Source organism: Podarcis raffonei, chromosome 9, assembly GCF_027172205.1.
Source record: "Podarcis raffonei isolate rPodRaf1 chromosome 9, rPodRaf1.pri, whole genome shotgun sequence".
In the NCBI taxonomy this organism is placed as follows: Eukaryota; Metazoa; Chordata; class Lepidosauria; order Squamata; family Lacertidae; genus Podarcis; species Podarcis raffonei.
The window spans coordinates 19,754,514-19,776,992 of record NC_070610.1 but is presented as its reverse complement, the minus strand read 5'-3'; the positions used below and the strand labels follow the sequence as shown (position 1 = coordinate 19,776,992).

Here is a 22,479-nt window from a genome sequence, read left to right as displayed (position 1 = left end):
CTTTGATCAGCCCTGAAAGTTTATCTGCTTTAGTATAGAGTACCTAAAAAAGGTAAAGGTAAAGGACCCCAGACAGTTAAGTCCAGTCGCAGACGATTCTGGGGTTGCGGCGCTCATCTTGCTTTACAGGCCCAGGGAGCCGGTGTTTGTCCGCAGACAGTTTTCCGGGTCATGTGGCCAGCATGACTGAGCCGTTTCTGGTGCAATGGAACAATGAAACCAGAGCAGCACATGGAAACGCCATTTACCTTCCTGCCAGAGCAGTACCTATTCACCTACTTGCACTTTTTGGCGTGCTTTCAAACTGCTAGGTTGGCAGGAGCTGGGACTGAGCAATGGGAGCTCATCCCATCATGGGGATTCGAACTGCCGACCTTCTGATCAGCAAGCCCAAGAGGCTCAGTGGTTTAGACCACAGGGCCACCCGTGTCCCATAGAGTACCTAACTGGAGTTAAACAAGTAAAATTGCCTTTTTGTTTATCATTGCCCAGCGATTTCAGCCTGCAGCCAGCTTTGTAGTGTCTGTAGCTGCAGCTTTCACTGCTCTCCACGGCAAGGTTTGAGCACTTTTTGGTAAATATACACAAAGTGCATGTTTACTGGATTCTTCATACAGCACTGTCAGGAGGTATCCAAACCTACATTCATAGAATAATAATAAGAGCTTAGCTGTCAAAATATCTTTATTTACAATGCATTCCTTACCTTCCCAAACTTTAATCTTCTTATATACAGGTCCACTCAGGACTTTCCAAAGTATCAAAACTTTGCATGCACTTCTTCGGTATGCCAATTAATGCTCTTCTTTCCAGCTGTTTAGGAGAAAAAAGCGATAGTGTTTTAGTTTAGGAAGTTCTCTCAGATGTGTACATACTATTATATATATATTTACATTGCTAATGTTAAAACACAATCCATAAGTCATCTCATCATCTAACATGATCAAACAAGCCATGACTTGTTTATCCAAAGCGTGTCTTGTCGGCCATAATGCCAAACCACAGTGACAAACCAACCAGAAAACAAACTCTGGTTAATTTGCTGGACTAGGTTTAGGTGTTCAAAAAACAAACCACAGTTTAACTAATCAAAACCATAGTTCAGCATAGTATGTGAGCCAGGTCAATGGAGATTTAATTCAACAAAATACAATCTTGCTAAACGGATCATGGCCTCCCCAAAGAATTCTGAGAATCATAGTTTGGTGAGAGTATTTAAGAATTTCATTACAAATTTCTAGACTTCTCATAGGAACATATGAGGAAAGCTGCCTCATACTGAGTCAAGACAATTGGTCCACCTAGCTTAACGTTCTTTACATTGACCAGAGGCAGCTCTCTTGAGGTTTCATACAGGGGACATTTCCAGTCCTACCTAGAGAAGCCAGAGATTGGACCTTCTGCATGCAAAGAAGTGCTCTACCTCTGAGCTACAAACCTTCTGCAAACTTCAGTGAACCAAGCTGTCAGGATTCCTTAAAGCAAGGGGACTATTCTTTTAACTACTGGAGTACATTGCGTAAATATGCCTGAAGTGCTGGCTTCTATATGACACACAGACAGCAATAGTTTTTAGTACAAATTAAACAGCCACTAAATGTGAAGGCTGAAAACTCAAACCTCAGCCTACCATGTTGGGACAATGTCCCTGTTTCCCAGAGTCTCTTTCCCTGACACTGATCGCAATAGCGCTATTCTAACTTTTCTGGCGGAGGTGTCAAGAGTACAGCACTCTGGCAACAAAGAACCTGTTGTAACTGAGAGACGACGATTCAATTATTTCTCATGCTTCCCTCTAGAGGTAGTGACCCTTTTTGAAGCCTGTCATCACAGGCTATCACGTTTCTTTCTATTCTGTTAACCCTGAAGCTTAAACGGCTTCTAGTTAGCCAGTTGCCAACCAAAGACAATGCAAGACACCGGAGCCTCATCCAGTTCTGGGTGGTTGGGAGTTCCTCTAAATCATTAGGCTATTTCCACATGACTTGGGGCCAAGTACAAGATACATAAGTTACACGTCTACATAGTTTTTAGGACCATTTAAACCATGCCTTTCTTCACAAAAATCAGTCGCCAAGTTCCCCTGATCTGCATCAGGACTGCTGTACCAGGGGGAGGCTTTCAACACTTCCCTCTGTGCTCTTTTCCCACCCAAAATGGTCCCTGTTATGTACTGAGCTGAATCCTAGAACAATAGGATCCAGAATGCAGCAGTCTGATTGGTCCGCAGGAGCCACACAATCCAGCTCCAGGTGGAAGTGAATCAGCAACCTGATTGGCCTGCAGGAACAGCCTGGAATAAGCCAATCACGCGGGGCCCATCGTGTAAATAATGTGTGTATATATAGCGAGACGTTTTGGGGGAAGTTTCATTCATTGCTACTATGAGCTGAATAAAGAGCATGACATTCACACTCGACTCTGAGTATATTTCAGTCCCTGAAGGCAGCTGCTGCAAACAGCAACTTGTGAGAGATGTTCAGCAGCAAAACAACACATCAGAAAACTTAACCCACCCTGCTGTGTTTCCCTTTCAGATTGTACCCCTCACCAACTGCTTTGTCTTTGGAACATGACCTGCCCAGTCCCCATGCAGACTATTTAAATTCCCTACCAATGTAAAATGCAGTTTGGCCTTTAGAAAGCTTGCATCTCTGCTTGCGTGGTCCGAGACACCCTGTAAATATCTGAAAATGAAGCTGGTTGGTCACTGTGAGAACAGGGTGCTGACCTAGATAGACCTTTGGCCTGAAGCAGCAGGTCTCTTCCTATCTTCTAAGGAGGCCATGAAGTGCACCTCAGCACAGTAAAAGCCCTTCCGCATCAGTTAAAAAAAGCTGGGGAACTTGTCCAGAATATCCCAATTACTAGAAGAGCCTGAAAGGGAAACATTTCCCTTAGCTATACAGTCAGGACTCAGGACATTGGTTTTACCTCATAAAAAGGAGAAGCAAGCAAAACAAAGAAAAAGGGTACAGGGGATTGAAATGTTGGGCCGTGGAAGTTCTGTTGCCACTTCACACACTTGAATTAACATGGTGTGGGGAGGGAATTCCCTATAGCATGCCAGGAAAGTGCTTCATCTGGAGAACGCAAGCTTTATTTATTAAAGTGTGTGTGTGTGTGTGTGTGTTATATATACCAGCTAAAAGGATCCCTTGATGTTTCATAAACCTGAACTGCCTCTGCAGTTAGAGAGTGGGGACCTTGTAAATTAATCACTCCTGACTAGCGCCAGTGAGGCTTCTTTCCTTAACAGGCAAGAAACAAAAGCTCTTCACACATTTAATTGTTTCTACTTCCGCCTGCAGTGAAAAGTGGTCCACTGATATGTGGTTATCGCATCAGCAAAAAGGACTCAAATGCAACACTGCAATATACCCTTCCCAGGACGGTAAAAACTAAGTGGGCCAATATATAGGGTATACAGAGGTCTCACGATTAGCTATTACTAGTTCAGGAGCCAAAGAAGCATGCAACTAGGGGCCCTTGCAAGCCCCCACCCCCCGACACTATGCTTTAATGTTAAATAAATAAATAAATCTAGTCCTGCTAGTGTTATGTACTGAAGTTCTCACCCTGGGCCAGCAGGGGGATACTGTAGATAGTTCAGGTCCACATATGCAAATAAGGGATCGAAAGTGACGTTCAGTGATTGGATAGTTACAGAAAGTTGTTACAGTTACGTTGTACTGGAGCTCTATATAAGCAGGCTGGCTGAACCCTTCAGTTCAGTTCTGTTCTGACCTGTGAATAAACAAGAGCTGTTTGGAGAATCGCTGTGTCGTCTGATATGTTCACCCACAACTTAACACTGGCGATGAAGGTGGGATCGATGGACATCAGAGCACAGCCAGACGCGGCCACCCTCTGAGATGAGCTGAATCACGGAGCTGAAACACTGAGTGAAATCACAGAGCAGAACCAATTCAGAGCTGACTGTTCTGGGTAGAGCACAGTGTTCCATCCAATGAAAGTTATGCAGCTAAATGTGCAGGTATCCTTCTGTACTATTTCTGTGAGATTAGCCAGTCTGGCTGCTCCCACCTTCAAGTGCTTTTAGCCAATGAGTGAAATCAGGGCTGTGAACGATGAGTGGGGTTGTTTGGACATGGGGTGCAAGGAATCCCTGGGATCTTAAAGAGCAGCTATTTTCCTCTCCTCTTTAGTGCACTTTTCTTGCTTCTGCCATATTTTCTAGTCCTTGGAATCTCAAGGACCTACTAGATGCCCTTTCTTTCCACAAAGCAACCAGGATACATTGTTCCTATGGCTGGTTTGTCTGAGATCAAGTTCAACTCCCTAGAAGTTGTTTTCTGTAAATATTACTACTACACAGTAAGTGTGAGTGGAGGTTAAAAAAAATCCCCCCTCCAAAAAAATGCAAAGTACAAAATGTGAAAACTTTGCAAAGAGGCTTAGGCATGTCTCCTCAAATATGGGTACACATTAAGAATTCACTATATAGCTAACTTGCAGTACAGTATGATGGTATAAATCTGTTATGTACTGAAGTTCTCACCCTGGGCCAGCAGGGGGATACTGTAGATAGTTTTCACTCAGGTCCACATATGCAAATAAGGGATTGAAAGTGACATTCAGTGATTGGATAGTTACAGAAAATGGTTACTGTTGCGTTCTAGTGGAGCTCTATATAAGCAGGCTGGCCGAACCCTTCAGTTCAGTTCTGTTCTGGCCTGTGAATAAACAAGAGCTGTCTGAAGAATCGCTGTGTCGTCTGATATGTTCACCCACAACTTAACAAAATCATATACCCAGAGGTAGTCTTTTCTCTTTTTTTAGTTTAATGGGAATTGCACCCAGGTAGGTACAAGACTGCAAACCTGGCTTTAGTTTTGTGGTACCTTATTTATTGTGTTCCTTTCTGGGGGAAGTGAGGCACCATTTAGGAACTTCACCGGCGGCACCTTAAAGTGGCCTTGACTGATGTTTAGAAATATTTACATGCAGATTACTTCAAACACCAACTCCAATACTAAGGTTTAGCAGTTCAACAGGAACATTTCACAAAGGCTGTTCATGTTGTGGTAAGCTGATATTTAATTTGTATTTGGAGTCTCAAAAGAGAGTGGTTGCAGTTCCAGAATAGCCTACAAGACTCTCATTTAGGCATGCGAAATAACCCCGTGAGGAAAGTGAATAGGATAAAGGAGCAAAGCTTAACAAAATCCAATACAGCCCAGACCTAAATACGTAGTGTGAATGCAACTTCATTGAAATGAATAGGGATTGCTTCCTTTTGCATTTAGGAAAGAGGTATGCTACCTCCCTTTGCCAAAATTGTGTTGCTGTGAGGTTGCTTATGTACACCAAGCCTAAACTTGATCAAAAATTAGCTAAATGGAGTGGTGAATCAAGGGAACTTTACTCAATATGGAAAAGAGGTATTTACAGAATAGCCACTAGTTTTGTTTTATAAGTTTTCGTTTTATAAGAGAATGGGAGGGAATAGGGTAGAGGCAATGTTACAATTGGCACACACAGGCTTTTTTTATTACAAAAACAAAATATGAAAATTAAAATGTGTATACTTAATCACTATTCATATTATCTCACTTTCTTCTGTCTCATTACTGCCCAAATGACTGGAAACATAGGTAAAATAGAGATATGATGGTATGTACCACAAAAAATTATTGATTTATCTTATAACCTTCAACTCACTTAAAAAACACAAACTGTTTCCAGTCATAGGTGACAACACCTGACTCTGAGTCCCCTTAGCCCACCTGCCCGGTAGAAACAAACACAGCTTCTCATGTTGACATTCCAGGATTCCATATTGGCAGCAAATAATTTGTAACATTTCTATAGTACCTGTTGTAAATCAGTTTTACAAAGGAGTTCTGTGGGCCTTATGAAGTAGTAATTCAACATAAATCATTAAAGAGAGCCAAGCAAATGGCCTATTCTTTCCTTTTATAACCAGAGGAGCATGACAGAAATACTCTCCGCACTGAGTAACTGGAAGAAAAAACCTTTTGGTAGGTAGTGCTCTAAACCACTGATCCGTGGCAGGCACACATTCATCCTTGTGTTATAGCAGATGGAAGATGCTTTGCAGCATATTCCTAATTTCAGTCTTGTCAGCCCATGATCCATTACAGCACAGAGTTGCTAAAGTCTTCTACTGTGTTGTGGAGTCTCTCTCTCTCTCTCTCTCTCCAGAGAACAAACTGTGATCCGTAGCACAGTAATTAAACATGCCGTTTGCCTGGTCTGACCTTCACAAAGTATTGCAATAAAGTCATTCACCCAGGGACAATAATTTGATTAAGCTGATGGAGTAACGGATTCATCGCTACCACTGGAGGAAAGGTGAATGAGTATATGATCACATAGTCGGGCTTACAGGACAGTTCTGCAAAGTTTTCTGATCAGTTGTTGATGGAGGTTGCTCTGCAGTAATGCTACAGACTTATCCTAAAATAGTTATTGTATTTTATTTACACAGAGAGAGAGAGAGAGAGCTCTATCCTACAGATTAAAGAATCTGTTTTGTTTCAGTTTATATAGATAAATCAGAAGTGTGGAACAAAGATTAAACAGGGTCAGGGGAAAATCCAGATAGTTTGGACTCACAGAAGAAGCTTCCACTTGACTAAAGTAATTTTTGCTATTCTTTCTTTGAACATTGTGAGCAAACGGCATACAAGATAAAACACTGCTTTTTTACCTTTTTGCCATGTGATAAAGATGACAGCTACTCAAGAAAACCAACTCTAACCCCACCCCAAGCTTCATTAGTTCTTTGGCCAGTGAATGGGAATGGTAACATGAGGAGGAAAAGATTGTAATATGGAGACATCTAGAGAAGGAATTCTCCAACCCTCATTTTTCTACATGGATATCACTACTGTGGAGGAAAGGGCCTAATTGACACATCTATGTAGTACTCATGTAGGAAAACAGTCATGAGTTGAAACAATGGTAAAACTTATTATGAAGTATGATCCAACCACTGTTAAGCATCTTTTCATTTCCAAGGAGAGAGATTTCAAGTGCACACTTACTGCTTAACTTGGTTAGATCATTCCTCTTGCGTGTTTGTCATCCACAGTCTATGTGTGTTGACTCAATAGGCACTGAGGTCAGTAGTAACTATGAAAGCTTGTATTGTACGTAAACAGAAGTTGGGCAGGACTTCAAAATGACTGATGGGTTGCAACTGGCAAGCTAGTTACAGCACCTTGATAGATGTTCCTGCTTGCCTGGCAACAACACACATACTTATTTTACACCAAAGATGTTAGTATTTTCCCAGACTTTTAAATATACGAATCAATGTTTTGTATGCTATTTATATGTTGTATTTTTATTTTATCTTGTTTTTGTAAACTACCCTTGAAGGGCTACTTTAAGGCACTATAGATAATAATAAAATATCCACACCACTTTGAAAACCTTTGGAAGTATCCTAGGTACCTTACCCTATAATACAACTGGAAAAAAAATCAACGTTCATCCTTTTTGCTATTCAGGGTTGTGTCTTTCTTGACCCAATAGATCTGGATGCAGACAGAGCCAAGCAGATGATAAACATCTCTGCCATCCGTAGCTTTTCAATTTGCATATCCGTTTTCCTCAGGAACCATCAGTTATTCCAAAGAGAGGAAGGGAGAAGTAAAAGGCCATTGAATATTTTTACAGCCTTGTAAAGCAAGCAATTTTTCATTTTAATTATATGAGGAACTCATTAACGCTGTCTACGGCTCAGATGATTTAGTGGGTATGAACTGGATGTGTTTCCGCATGGTCTGAAATCTAAATGTTAACTGGAGAAATGCATGTATTTATTTCTAGACAATTGCTATTTGACAACGCTTACTGGGGTGTTGTCAGGCACAAGCATTAAAAGTTGTTATATAAAACTGATGCAGCCCCCCCAAAAAACAGTTCAAGCAACAGACTGGGAGAGATTGGCGAGTTTAGGAGCTGTTTTGGCATAATGTAAGTTGAACAGCAGTTGCAGTGTGGTTGTTGCACGTCAAGGCCCGGCACCCCCTCCTTTGATGAATAAACCACGTGGACACAAGTATCTTAGGTTAATTGGCTAATAAAGGCCACAACTTTATTGGTTACAGAATGTGAGTGGTATGGCTTTAGGCATTGGACCCGAACAGACTATATCTGACTCTTGCCTGTCATGCAGAAAGTCTAACAAGGGTTAACCACCAGTAGGGGGAGCCCTGTTGATGTACATCAGCTCCCCCCCCCCAGGGTCACGTGATAGGTTGTCCTAATGCCCTAGCCTCTACCCGGGCTTCCAGCAGGAACCACAACCCCCGGGTTCTTTAACGCAGCGGTTCTCAACCTGTGGGTCCCCAGATGTTGTTGGACTACAACTCCCATCATCCCTGAGCTCTGGCTTTGCTGGCTAGGGGTGATGGGAGTTGTAGTCCAACAACATTTGGGGACCCACAGGTTGAGAAAGGCTTCTTTAATGGAATACCTTTAAAGAGGAGGGGTAGGTGATTGCCACAACCTCCCCTCCCATAAACCAAGCTTTTCCAATGCCTAACTGCCAAACCTTATAAAGTTGTGACAATTTGCTACGAGGTAGGCGAAAACTAAGTGGCTGGTGTCAATTCCTACCAGGTCCCTTCAACGGGCGACCAACCAAAGTCCATAGCAAGGTCAAGGTGACGAACGCAAGAAGGGTAGGAGATCCATGGAAGCCGGGAGCAGACAGAAGAGCTCCTGGCAAACCACGCCCCCCAGCCAGCCGGATTGGCTGGTGGTTGTGAAGCAGACTGGGAGTCCCCTGTGACGTGGGGGACACGCTGAGGGTGGGAAAGTGTGAGGCCTGCATGCAAACCCTGCCCCTTTCTGAAGAGGAGCAGCTCTGTCATTCAATTTGTAAAAAAATGACAGTACCTCTGCTTAGAAGGTTGGAGTCAACCTGCACTCTGGCGGATCATTGGTAGAGTTTGTTAACTGGCTTTAAAGTAGCTATGATTGTGTATACAAAAGGATGAGAAAGCAGATTATTCCACACAGAAAGAATATTAACTGAAGAAAACAAGGCTCATTTTAATGTTTCAATGTTTCAATGTTGTATTTTAATCTTGTTTTTAAGTTGTATTCATTCAACTTGTTTTTATTATTGCTTGTTAGCCGCCCTGAGCCTGGCCTTGGCTGGGGAGGGCAGGGTATAAATAAAAGTAATTATTATTATTATTTATTATTATTATTTCTTGGAAATAATTGTGGCTTTTATGCCATGCCGTTTTCAACACCCTGCAGGAGGATTCCATCCAGTGTGGCTATGCACTTTCTGCCTACCATTGTGTATTTTTATATAGGTACATGCATTCTTCTGACAGGAAAAAAGCGAGCCGACCAAGGAATGCCTGAAGCATGAAGAACAGCCCTATGCAGATGATTAACATCTGGGTACAACACATAGGAGGAGTGAAAGCATAACTTGCTTACGGGGAGGCAAGACCTGTTTTGCTCAGGTGTTTTTACTTCTGGGTAATGTTTAGTATTGGGAACTGCAAAAATACTTTTTGTGACCAGAGAAAACCTAACCTGAAAAATAAACAATAAACGAATATACACCGAGACGGAAAAGCTAACTGAAATTAAATAGGAAGCTCATCAGATGAAGAAATTTTCCATTGTAATCTAATTCTAGCCCAAACAACGTAACCTAGATTTCGACTGACTATTCCCACCCCAATAAGTGCAGTATTCAGAATATGATTAAAAGAATAACTGAGCAAGAGAAAGTAAACATGACATTTTGGTGCCTGGCATCTACCAGGTAGAAGTGAAGTTTTAATATTAAAGTGAATTCCCCTGAGCAGATGAAAAAAATTATTGCATTCTGCATACATTTTATCACTGCTACTGTTTGCATTAAGAACCGACAGTTTGCTGTGCATCACTGGTTTTTATGGATAAAAATTAAGTGATTGCAGCATCTCATACAGTTGTAGAAAGAATAAAGATACCTTTAGTGCACTGTGGTTACGACACATAATTTCATTTTGGACAGCACACTATTGATTTCTATTTTTATGCAATGCAATGAACCTCTACTTGAAGGCTGCCAAATTTATCAACAACTGATCTGTAACACAACAGAAATAGAATCATCACTGCCTTGGAGAGTGGCAGCCTAGATCATCATCCTGTACACAGTTTGTCTGATAAAACCCATTAGTTGCTGTTTAAGACACAGGTGGATAACCTGTGGCTTGTACATAGTCCTTACCCATTCTAGGTGTGGCCTACCCAGCCCTGAGATGTCCTACTCACCTTTGCCCACTGCCCAGTGGAGCAGCACAGAGACAGCCATTTTGAATGCAACAACAACAACTTTACTATTTGTACCCTGCCTGTCTCACTGGGTTGCCCCAGGCACTCTGGGTGGCTTCTAATAGAATATAAAAACACTTTCCATCTGTGTTCCAGATCACAAGCAATTATTTCTCAGGAGCAGCTATGTAACTGAATATTTCAAAGTATCAACAAGCTTTTAAAGAATGTGTTGGTTCTTGCAATTTTATCTCAAATGCATCCACTATTGGGTACTGAAAACTTGCAATGAATTTTCCACTATTCCTGAAATCACTTTGGTCCACCCATGAAATCCCGAAATGGTGCTTGTCAATTCGAAATGTCAGAGTGCAGAGCAGTCAAGGAAGACAGTTTAAAAACATACAACAAAACCTAAAATCTACCCCTTTTGATGAGCAGATCCTCAACATTTATATTTTCCAGACCATCACAACAGGGAAGCGGGGAGGGAAGCAACTGTTGAAATGTCTAAGGGTGTTCCTATTTTCCTGAAAAACTATCTTCATTTTTGTTACTGCAGTCATCTCATTCTGTTGAATCTTAATAGACATTAAAAAATATATATTCTGGCAACATCAAATTCTGTCCCTTCTCAATGGGGCATTAATTTATGCAGCCATTTGATTTTGGACATGTCTTCCTTCAAGTGAAAATAGAACTGGGACACCCAGATGGGAATTCCACTGTCAGTCGCACATGCCTACAGCAAAAATTGTTGTTATGTTCTGATCTCCAAGGAACTCTAGTGAAAACGTTGCTGAATGTTTTGTTTATTGCTTGCTACCCTAAAGGGAGGACCAATAGTCTAGGGCAGAGCTACCCAGTAGATGTAGCTCTGATTTGTGTGTGTGTGTGCGTGCGTGTAGAATTGATATTCTGGCAGGAAAACATTCTCAAGTGGAATTTAAAAACCCAGTATTGTTTGTGTGTGTGTGTGTACGTACATGCATGGTACAACATGGCCATTGTTTTCTTGATCCACAAGCTCAGAAAAACTGGCAGAGCTAAAGGTTATGAGAGAAAAAATGGAGTACCTAACCTCAAGTTTCCATTGTAACTACAGTGGTACCTCAGGTTACATACGCTTCAGGTTACAGACTCCGCTAACCCAGAAATAGTGCTTCAGGTTAATAACTTTGCTTCAGGATAAGAACAGAAATCGGGCTCCGGCGGCGCGGCAGCAGCATGAGGCCCCATTAGCTAAAGTGGTGCTTCAGGTTAAGAACAGTTTCAGGTTAAGAATGGACCTCCAGAACGAATTAAGTACTTAACCCGAGGTACCACTGTATAATGCAAAGCCAGATGTAACTTTCTCTGCTTACTGATGAGCAGGAAACAATAAACAGTGTTACTAAGGAACTAGTGAGGAGTACCCAGTGCTGCCTGGGAATTTGTAGAAACCAAAAAACACTGTGATCTTTAAGTGGATAGTGCAATTTGTGAGTCTGGACCTGTCACGCCCCAAACTGGGCAAAGCCATGCCAAAGTAACATTTTGGTCCACCATGTTGATTCAAAATTGCACCTGCCACACAAACTTTGACAGAGACCTCCATCCTACCTCAGGAACAGTATCTCAAGAGGCAGCAAAACTTATGCCAGAAAATAGACAAAGTAATACCAAAGATACCAAAGTGTTGTTTGGGTGCACCATCTGGATTCAAAAAAGCAACCAACATCCAAACAGTGGCAGAGTCTGCCGCCCTTGCCTTGGGAGCACTCATGCGAACTCCTATAATGCAGGAACCTTTTGTCCAATGTGGGTCTCAAACGCACAACCCTAGATTAAGAGTCTCATGCTCTGGAGGCAGCCAAACCTATAGGGAATGGACAGACAGGTGTATGAACAAAACCCTTTCTAACATATATGGCTGAGTACAACAGGTTTTCTCTCCTTTCGCTTCCTTCTTGATCTGGTTTCTAGCTCAAGGTGTGCTTAAAGATATAGCCAGGTCCTTACAGCAGGTGCGCTGGTTAATTGCTTCCTCCTCTGCTGATTCTCCATCACAAAGTTCCCTCTATAGTTTTCAAGGTTTTTATTCCTCTCTATGCTCCAAAACCCAAAGCAATGGTCTGTGGAAGAATCAGCAGAATTGGCAGGGGTTAAACACTCCTCTCTCCTGCCAACCAGGCAACCTGTGTGTTTCCTACCTTATGTTAACTTCTTTCTTTTCATTTAGCAGATTTGGGAACACATGGTTGGTAAGATAACATTTCAACCTGTCACACAAAGATTTAAACTAATTTAGGGCTATTGACTTCAATACAATGACGTACTTCAGTCTGTGGATTGCAGATTAGGTTGTAAGAGAGAGATCTCTCTTCTTGCAGTCTAAAGGTTGCTGCTTAAAAAAAAAAATATTCATGAGTATTCTGTGCTCTTGTTAAGACCACACACCTATTTTAGATGCTTCACCCATGCTTGGGAGTAAGGTATTCTGCATGAGTTTCCCATGAGAACTTGGTGTTAAAATGGAATCCACTATGAGCATTAATACAGGTGTGCATAAAGATCGCTACATTATTTATTAAATTCAAACCAGGTGAATTATAAACAAAATCCATTTCCCTAGAGCACCCAGTGACTACAGCTGTTACTTATGAATCACTATTTGCAAGTTATCAGATTGTACCTGTCAGCACTTGTCAAATACCTTTCCTGACAGCAGAAATCAAGACTGTGTCATAAGAAAAAAATTCATTACAAGGTGAGGTGCCAATTCTATGGATTCATTGTGGGTGTGGCGGTTTAAGAAAGGCTAGTTCTGTTCTTGGTTGGTCCAAACATTGAGAAAATGGTGGTGAAGGGAGAGAAGACTGGGGCAGCAAATCCATTTTGGGGGCGGGCAATTTCTACTGGAGCTTAGACAGGCTTTGCATGTGCTATGCTGCCATGTCTTTGCTGCTGTGGATATGGCACCACTGTAAATCAGTTTTAATGTATCATAAATATTGGGTTTTAATGTAATTGTGTTTTGAAATTCTTGTTGCACGCTGCCCTGGCGTATATTTCTTAAATGGAGGGCAGTATATAAATGGGTTAAATAAATAATAGCAATTAATGTAAAGCACATAAAAATAACATGGTATTGGGTAGAGTTCTGCTTCCCAGGAATCTCAGCTTTCACTTTTTAAAGGACAAGTTACCTCAGGGTTCCTACATGCCATAGCTATTGTTTTCCCTACATTACCCCAACATATGAGATCTGAATCAGGAATTCAGAATTGGTTTGATTTAGCTACATATTCTGACCAATGCGCTTTTGTTCTGTGAAGCTTGTGTGATTTCAATGTGTGTATATTTTCTCCCACATAATTCTGAATTTAGAAAATTATAATGGTGGCTTCTTACAGATTAAAAATAGGCTTTTAGCCAATAATAGTACAGATCAAACTTAGGTGTAAGATGAGCCATATCAAAGTGTGCCAACCAAAAATTGCATCTTTGCTTAGGTCTTTTCAAAGTGCATTTCCGATGACAGAATTGCAGTATGTTATTGAAGTGTATGTCCTTCTTGAATTAACAATTTTTTAAAACAAAAAAAAACCCCACAGTGAAGACTTCAGTGTATGTTTGCAACAAGAAGGCAGCATTAGTTTCCCTATCTCCCATGAGACTGGGTGAAAAGTCTAACAATGGAGTGGTACCCATGTGCTGAGTCAGGCAGTTAGCTCCTGCTTTGTATCACATACAGACCAACAGCATCTCTTTCATCCCCTGTGGAATGATGCAAAGGGCTAAACGAACCAGTGCAGCTTCACTGTCACATCTGAGTGCCTATGGAAAGGACTACCGATGAGGGAATGTACACAAATACCTCAGGGTAGCACATGAAAATGAGCGCTCACACCTTCCTTTGTGGGCACCCTTTGCGGGACCGCGCACAGCACCTCTGGCCACATGGGACTCACCAGCTGGTTGGGCTGGCCCGCCTCCCTGTGCTAGTCATTGGGGGTTCCCGCCAAACCCCAATTAACCTATCAGCACCTTTGGGAGGCGTGGCCAGTTGCATAAATAGGAGGCGGAGCCGGCAGCAAATCAGGGTAGCACATGAAAATGCTGATGGAGATTTCATAGAATCATAGAATCATAGAGTTGGAAGAGACCACAAGGGCCATTTGTTGAAGGAAAATGACTAGGGATATCTTGTAGCCCCTATGAAGGACTAAATGGGTTTTCTTGCGCTCCAACAAAAGAAAACAAGGCTGCAGTCGCATGCTTTCCTAGGAGGAAACCCAAATGAACTCAGTGACACATACTTCTGAGTAGACCTGCACAGGCACATGGAAATCTAAAAGTTTGGAATAGATTTGGAGAAGCACTGTGGCCAGGCTTGAGTCTTCTCAAAATGCAGGCAACTCCAGAAAATACATAAATGATAAATGCTGTACCTAAAAACAAAAAAGGCTATGTAGACATGAGCAGCTTGAATTGCAGTGAGGTAATTCCCCACCACCACCACCACCACCACATGTCCCACCTGCCTTCACTGAAGTTGCAGGGGTAATTGAATTAAATTGCCAGTCCACTGTGCAGTGGTGAAAAGCTCTACAGATATCGAGGTGGAAAAAGCTGCAGCAAAGGGCAGTCAAAGTGATCAGGGTGTTGTAACACTTTCCCTAGGAGAAAAAGGCTAAAACGCATTTTACTTTTTTTAGTTGGGTATGAGGACATGAGTAAGTTAAGGACATGAACAAGGTTAAAAAATTATGCACCTTGCACAGAAACAAAGAACTTGTTTCACATAATAACAACCACTCTGGACACCCAATGAAGTTAATGGCCTGTAGATTTAGGACAGAAAACATTAGGAAGAACTTCCTGACAGTAAGAGCTGTTCGACAGTGGAATTTGCTGCCAAGGAGTGTGGTGGAGTCTCCTTCTTTGGAGGTCTTTAAGCAGAGGCTTGACAACCATATGTCAGGAGTGCTCTGATGGTGTTTCCTGCTTGGCAGGGGGTTGGACTCGATGGCCCTTGTGGTCTCTTCCTACTCTATGATTCTATGATTCTTCACACAACGCATAACTAATTTACATAATTTAGTTTATAGATGACTTCAAAAGAGAATTAGGACAAATTAATGGAGATAGTGGGTGGGAGGGAGATGGAGGGACGCGGGTGGCGCTGTGGGTTAAACCACAGAGCCTAGGACTTGCTGATCAGAAGGTTGGCAGTTCGAATCCCCGCAACGGGGTGAGCTCCCGTTGCTCAGTCCCTGCTCTTGCCAACCTAGCTGTTCGAAAGCACATTAAAGTGCAAGTAGATAAATAGGAACCGCTCCGGCGGGAAGGTAAACGGCGTTTCCATGCGCTGCTCTGGTTCTCCAGAAGCGGCTTAGTCATGCTGGCCACATGACCCGGAAGCTGTACGCCGGCTCCCTCGGCCAATAAAGCGAGATGAGCGCCGCAACCCCAGAGTTGGTCACAACTGGACCTAATGGTCAGGGGTCCCTTTACCTAATGGAGATAGCTAAAACCAGCGCACATTTTCTGAGGCAATATGCTATTCAATGCCAGTTTCTGGGGCCAATCGTGGATATTCTGTGTTCTCCTGCCTTGCACTGGCTGTCTGCCAGTTTGAACTTATATTTCTGATGAGGCTAAAATGGGATAACCCCCCCCCCATGTATGCCACACTGAAGGGCAGGCTACAAATGGGGGCAAATAAAGAGCTCTAGGCAGGAACCAGGTTTTATAGTTTTGCATAGCAAATGAAAAACAGGAAACATTCCCACCTCATGGCACTTGGAGCACCGTGAAATTACAGCCACCCCCTGCCCTTTATGCTCCAAAACTTCAGCTTGCAAAAACAATGTTAGGACGCGACTGCATGGCAGAGCTTTGTAATATTATAGAAAAGAAAGGTCAAATAAATGCCAGTGCGCAGAATGACTGGGGGTGGAGAGAGGATTTCGAAACAGGCTAGAAAAGCAAAATGGGAAGCTGAGACCGTTGTGTACACACATTCAAAACACATTCTGTCTCTCAAAGAAATTCGGGCACTATAGTTTGCCCCATACAGAGTTACAGTTAACAGTGACCTTTAACAAACTACAGGGCCCAGAATTCTTCGAATGAAAGTATGTGTTTTGAATGTGCTTTAAAGGTATCATTGTGTACACAACCTATGACAACAAACGAAGTGTTGCCCACGGATAAGATTTTGAGGTAAAATGTGTCTGTACCATTTTGGAAGAGGAACGTACTTTGAAGAAACTTCTCCTGCAACAACTTGGGACCTAGAAACCCCTCTCCTTGTATTAGCCTGCCTAGTTCCTTAGATTGGGGGATGGACAGACCCCTTCTCATTGTTTCACCACAAGGGAGTGGTACGCACAACACCCCCCCCCTCAAGAAGGCCCTTACTATGGAATCATCCTCCCTCCGGAAGTATGACTGGCAAAGTCATTGCTGATATTTCAGCACCAGGTTAAAGCCTGTTTTGTTTGCCCAGGCACTAGTCTGCTGTTGCAATTTGCATGCTGCAATATTATTATTTTTTACATTTAATTAATATTATGACTTGCTCTTTTTGTTTGTGTTGTTGTTTTAAGCCACAGCACAACCTGCCCTGGGATAAACTGATGAAGGCTGGCTTAAAAACTGCCCTTAATAAATAAAAGTGAAGTACTTGCTATGACATAGATAGGAAAGCCCATCCTGTCCCCCCAGGACATGAAAGTCCACTTCCACATTTGGCACCTGTACAGCTCTAATTAATCTGTTCAGTTCTGTCAAATTAGCTGGGCAGTCAGCCAGGTGTGGCCTAGCTAAAGAGGTCTCCTTGCAAAACCAATCTGTGAAGAGTGAAGGGCATTCCAGTGGGAGATGAAGAACAGCATTTGAATTTATTCTATTTGTAGGAACATTGGGGGAGGGTCACATTGATCAGAATGAGCGTTTTTAAAAATGCAATTTTCGATACATCATTGAGTCACTCTTCCATGTCATCAATAAAGGACTTCCACATTTTCATTGCCAGTTGAGCTTACATTTCCCAGGCGTTGCTCAGCACCATTCTAGAAGTAGTGTGTACATAAAATACAGCTTCCAGTTTCCTCTATGAGCCAAGAATACACCTCAGATTTGTTTTTGACAAAATAACTTGAATTTGCGGAGGCACACTCAGCGATGTCCTTGTCTTCTCCCACTTAGGACTACCTTGAGGTGGCAATAGTGGTCAAAAAGCAGGAGAGAAGTTTTTAAATAAACCGTGTGACTGACTGGCCACCAGTTGAAACTGACCATAAGATTACGAACTCCCTGCCCAGATGTTTTTCAGCCCCCAAATTGCAGAATGTAGAGCCGCAAAATATGACTGACAAAACTAGTCCTCCTGCTCTTCAGAGAGCAAAATTTCTGGCCTGCTCCTGGGGCCTTTTCTCCAAGTAGTCAACAACCATGCTAAAGTGAGCTTGTTTTCTCCCACAGAATGATGGCGGTGGTAGCCCCCAAGTGCTCAGGGAAACAGCTCTTCAATCTGTTCAGTTGTCACATATGAAACAAGTGGTTTTCTTTGATTTGTCTGAAGGCTGGGGACTTGAGCTGCTTTGGAATGATAATTGACTACTATTTCAGTTCTACAAAGAATAGGAAGTGCCATTCACGACAGATAATTAATCGTATCACATATTTGCAGGCACACACTCATGCATTTGGAAAAGGGAAGGCAAAATAACTAGTAAATCTGCCTCATGTTAAGTCAGACAGTCATTGGTCCAACTAGCCTATCTGTTCCGACAGGCAGTAGCTATCCAAGGTTTGAGGCTGGAGCAATTTCCAGGAACCATACAAGATCTTTTAAACTGGAGATTAGAACTATGCCATGCTCATATTATAATATTCATAATGTTCATAATATTACTGACTGGACAACTATGTAGATACAGCTAGTAGGCCTGCTTTGGTGACAAAAATCTGACAACTGACACCAGATGATCATGACAGGAGTGTGGCCTTATTCTGTTCTCCAAACCTTGGGAGCCAGACCGATTACAATACAGGCTTCTCTTTATAATAGGTCCTTATCCTGCAGCAGAATGAAAGTCAATTCATGTGGCTACTTCTGTTCACTTTTCTGTAACTCTTTCTTGTGGAAAGATCATGTTAAGTGGCATGCAGGTCACTTGCCTCAAGCAGAAATGTCAATTTTGCCCACCATAACTAGTCCTTTATGCTTTTGGTCCAGAGATAGCTAAGCAACTAACGCTCTCAGCCCCGCCATGAAATAAGAACCAACAGGACATTCTCAATGGTAGTTCTGCAATTGTGAAACTCACTTATTTGGGAGATTCGCCAACTCCCTTTCCTCATGGCTTTTTGAAGTTTCCTTGAAAGACCTTCATGTTTTGGAAGGCTTTTTAACCATTTAAATTTATGGGATTCCTTTTTTCCCCTTTTATTGCTTATTATATTTAGTTTAATTGCATTTCTGTAAGTTTAATATTATAAGCCACGTTTTGATTTGAAAAACAGAGTACAAGTACCCAAATTTCCTTGCTTTATTACAAGGAAAGTAATAAGGGCCATCATCCTTGATATCACAGGAAACAATTTTGCGACATGCTTTTTTTTTGGTGTCACAAATGTGTTTTATATGCTTGTAACAAATATAAGAACATAATTTGCCTACCACCCACAGTTTTTGAGTTACAAGCATACTATATTACCACATAGGTGGCAGCCCTTGTTCTGTAAGCCATGTTTTTAATGTGTGTTTGTAACTAGCTGCAACATGTCTATACTTGTTTATATTGATGTCGTGAGACACATATGTCTACTGAAATATTCAGATGTTGCATGATTAGTTATCCATTAGGTTTCATCCAGTGCTCTAGTACTTAGCAGGTGTGTTGTGTTGCTGTTATCAAGAACCAAAATATTCCATTTGTACCACAGTTCCTCCATATAGTACTTGGATGGTTCTTGTACAGTGGTACCTCGGGTTACAGACGCTTCAGGTTATATGTTTTCGGGTTGCACACCGCGCCGAACCTGAAAGTACCGGAACGGGTTACTTCTGGGTTTTGGCGCTCACACATGTGCAGAAGTGCTAAATCGCGCTTTGCGCATGCACAGACACGGCACTGAGGGTTGTGAACGCTGCGGGTTGCGAACGTGCCTCCTGCATGGATCACGTTCGCAACCCGAGGTTCCACTGTACTTCTAGAATGCCACAGTTATTCACCCAGTTAGTTTCTGCTATGTGGTCGGAGAATTAACATTAAATCTCAGAAATCAAGTTTCACTCCACTTGTGCCTAAGGAATACAAATTTTACTTCTGCATTCAGATCAAGACCATGGGCCCCACATATTTGTTGTAAAACATACATAACCCTGCTGATAGCCTGGCTAAAAGATGAATCTTGCAGAATGCAGTTTGCTGTACTCATGGTCTGGAGAGACCACATCACAGACTGTTATTTCTGCTTGACTCAACTTGAAAGCAGTGATGCTTCACATAGGCAACAAATACCCTTCTGCTCCACTAACTTATGCCATCCATATGAAGGAACTGCATGACAACATGTGATGTCTTCTAGAATGCATTCAGTATAATAGCTATATTAACAATGCTTGGCACATCTGCAGTGATCTGAAAGTAATTGCACTCCTCCTCAGTTTACAACTGGGATACGTGAAATACACAGGATACTATTGTTTTAGTTGTGAGTGGGACAGTCAAGCCTGAGCTAGTATCAGCATACTTTCAGATTGCTGTGGGACATAAGTAAAATATAAAAGTGAAATACAGATGCAAAACAACATCAGCAAAAATTTAGGTGTGTTCATAATTTAATAAAAACTCCTACTCCCAGATATTTTTTGCCTCACTTACTTAATAAATTCTCCAGCATAACAGTGGCGGGCAGAAGACAAAATCTGAAGCCATTTCCAAGTTTTGTGTAAGACAAACAATATTTCTTACATGTCCCAAAGATTTTGTGAGGGTTTTTTTGTCACACAGTGTTTGATTCTACTTCTTAACACACAAGACCTCAGAACTGGTGATTTCATTTACCTATTATGGGCAATATCCTTTGATAGATATATCATCTATGGATTTGACTGACACTAAGCCATAGATGTGGTAGAGTACTCCATACATTAAGAATATATTCCTTGGGTCTCTCCCAAACTTACAGTAAATCATCTTTAGTGGATAAGCCCAATTGCTATTATGAGAAAAATCCCTCACTCTATCCATTGTCTCGACACAGTCTTTTCCCCCCCCTTTTTTAAAAAATAAATGTCTATTATGTCCTCTCTGTCATTGTGGCAGCGTCTCTTCTCCCTGTTCAACCTTCAAAAGGTTTTGCTTCCACTCAAAAGAGGGAAGGAAATGTCCTTGTAAAAGAATCAGCCGCTACTATCTGGAGAAGCTGAGCGAAAAGAATGCCCTCACCCCACCCACAGGAGCAGAGCAGCTGCAGCTACAAGGATGACAAAGGATAAGTGAGAGTCGGACCTTGAAATCTACCTGAGCACTGGGATGACATCAAATAAGTCTCTTCTTTCCTTTCAGTGCTGAAATTCACACATGGCTCTGCTTTCTCAGAAACGACTTTAGAGTTCAGCTATGGTTACCAGGGATGCGGGTGGCGCTGTGGGTAAAAGCCTCAGCGCCTATGGCTAGCCGATCGAAAGGTCGGCGGTTCGAATCCCCGCGGTGGGGTGCGCTCCCATTGTTCGGTCCCAGCGCCTGCCAACCTAGCAGTTCGAAAGCACCCCCAGGTGCAAGTAGATAAATAGGGACCGCTTACCAGCGGGAAGGTAAATGGCGTTCCGTGTGCTGCGCTGGCTCGCCAGATGCAGCTTGTCACGCTGGCCACGTGACCCGGAAGTGTCTGCGGACAGCGCTGGCTCCCGGCCTATAGAGTGAGATGAGCGCACAACCCTAGAGTCTGGCAAGACTGGCCCATATGGGCAGGGGTACCTTTACCTTTACCTTTATGGTTAACAGCAGTTTCACATGCATACCTTGTTAAGTGACCTACCCTAGTTACTTCTGATTATTTCTTCATCTGTGTACACATCACACATTTAAAGTATGCCCTCCTCCCTCCCCAACTATCCTAAGAACTATAGTCCACAGCTCACAGAGCTACAATTCCCAGCACTGTTAATAAACTATAATTGCCAGGATTCTTTGGGATACGGGGGAGGAATGTGCTTTAAGGTTGGGTACCCACCATACATTTAAACACCTTTCTAAGTTCATTATCAAATTGTTCCAGCTGTTCCTAGAAAACAAGCTTTATCATGATGTAAGGAGAACTGAATCGACCGTTGCCCCTAACCAAACAAGATAGATAGCACTGTTTAGAAGACATCTGAAGGTAGCCCTGTTTAGGGAAGTTTTTTATGTTTGACGTTTTATTTTGTTTTCGATATTCTGTTGGGAGCCGCCCAGAGTGGCTGGGGAAACCCAGCCAGACGGGTGGGGTATAAATAAATAAATAAATTATTATTATTATTATTATTATTATTATTATTATTATTATTATTATATCTGCAGTTATCCAGATTATCCTACAAAACAATTACATACAGTGGTACCTCGGATTAAGTACTTAATTCGTTCCGGAGGTCCGTACTTAACCTGAAACTGTTCTTAACCTGAAGCACCACTTTAGCTAATGGGACCTCCCGCTGCCACCACACCGCCAGAGCATGATTTCTGTTCTCATCCTAAAGCAAAGTTCTTAACCTGAAGCACTATTTCTGGGTTAGCAGAGTCTATAACCTGAAGCGTATGTAACCCGAGGGACCACTGTATTTTGAACTTCACTTGCAGCACACACCCCAGAAAGGATGGCAAGCAGTGACTTAGATTAGTCATTTGCAAACTTTCTACCACCATCAAGCACTTTCTTATGTTTAGTCAAAATCACCTATTTCCTTGTAATTTGAACCTTTTGCCGGAGCAACAGAAAATAAATTAGCTCCGTTATCTTTTGAGCCCTTCAAATATTTCTGGATGGCTGTCACACAGTTTCTTAATCATCTCTTTGCTAGGCTAAACATACCTGGATAGTTGAGTCCAAAGGGGAGCACTTGTGAACAGGGCCAAGACCTTTCTGTTCTTTGTAGCTATTTAGGGGCTTCCCAAGTATTTGGCCTTTTGAGGTTTGATGATGTCCAGTGCA

At 42.2% G+C, this 22,479-nt stretch overlaps 1 protein-coding gene across 1 annotated transcript in view; it reads right to left on the bottom strand.

Annotated features, from left to right (window-relative positions):
• The window catches only part of CRACD (capping protein inhibiting regulator of actin dynamics), a 106,379-nt gene that overhangs the window by 67,327 nt on the left and 16,573 nt on the right, over window positions 1-22,479 (bottom strand). The window contains exon 2 of the mRNA XM_053402371.1: window positions 707-813. The gene's annotated coding sequence lies outside the window, so the exon portion shown is untranslated. The remainder of the gene's footprint in view (window positions 1-706; window positions 814-22,479) is intronic.